Source organism: Coenobita brevimanus, chromosome 102, assembly GCF_032717465.1.
Source record: "Coenobita brevimanus isolate Jiangsu-jjx chromosome 102, ASM3271746v2, whole genome shotgun sequence".
NCBI lineage: Eukaryota > Metazoa > Arthropoda > Malacostraca > Decapoda > Coenobitidae > Coenobita > Coenobita brevimanus.
This window is the reverse complement of record NC_137055.1, coordinates 25,016,717-25,017,676: the sequence shown is the minus strand read 5'-3', so window position 1 is coordinate 25,017,676 and position 960 is coordinate 25,016,717. Positions and strand designations below refer to the sequence as shown.

The following is a 960-nucleotide window of genomic DNA, read 5'->3' as shown; positions in this document are numbered from 1 at the left end:
TAACCCTGGGCCGTCCACTCCTGGGTCGGATGCGAAGTGACCCATCTACCTGCCAGCGGGTAATCCAGCGCTTCACAGTTCGCGGATTCACACCCAGTTCATGTGCTGTTTGGTGTGGCAACCAGCCTCCTTCCCACATACCAATAATTCTGCCCCTGGCTGTGATAACATCGAGGGCATTTGCACGACCTGTTGCCATATCTGAAACAGTATGTATACCTGTGCTTATCACCCATAATACAGTAAAATGGTTGTTCAGTTCGTAATAAACAAAAACTTTAAAGAAAATGAAAAATCAGTAGTCCAAACGTACAAGTCTGTAGTCACTGTGTTTGTCAGGTGTGAAGTTACATTGACTTATTTAATAACAGAAACCACCGACAAGTATTAACACTCAGGCCTCTACACGTTTTCCTTAACTTGAATATTTAGTTTTATTACAGTCATGTGTAAAATACTACACATCATACTCAGTACTGACAGCAAACCTTGAGTGTCAAATTTTTCGAAAGTTATATATATATATATATATATATATATATATATATATATATATATATATATATATATATATATATATATATATATATATATATATATATATATATATATATATATATATATAACGGCCATACCACGTTGAGTACACCGCTTCCCATCCGATCAGCGAAGTTAAGCAACGTTGGGTCTGGTTAGTACTTGGATGGGTGACCGCCTGGGAACACCAGATGCTGTTGGCATCCCTACGTGTCAAGTGGGGTTGGTGGAGGATTAGTACCCCTCCCTGTAAAAAACAATTAACTCTAAGCCCTTGGCCACCCCGTTTGGGATACATGGTGTCTGGCAATGAATGAATATATATATATATATATATATATATATACAGTAATGAGGCATGACGTCCACCCACGGAAAAATGTGGTGCTGCCTCCCCTCGACGTTACCTGTGAGACACATCGA

At 39.2% G+C, this 960-nt stretch overlaps 1 non-coding gene across 1 annotated transcript; it reads left to right on the top strand.

Annotated features, from left to right (window-relative positions):
* Positions 1-621: 621 nt before the first annotated feature.
* On the top strand, positions 622-740 carry LOC145415484 (5S ribosomal RNA). The gene has a single exon (XR_013900085.1). It is a non-coding gene; the product is annotated as a 5S ribosomal RNA (ribosomal RNA).
* The last annotated feature ends 220 nt before the right edge of the window (positions 741-960 follow it).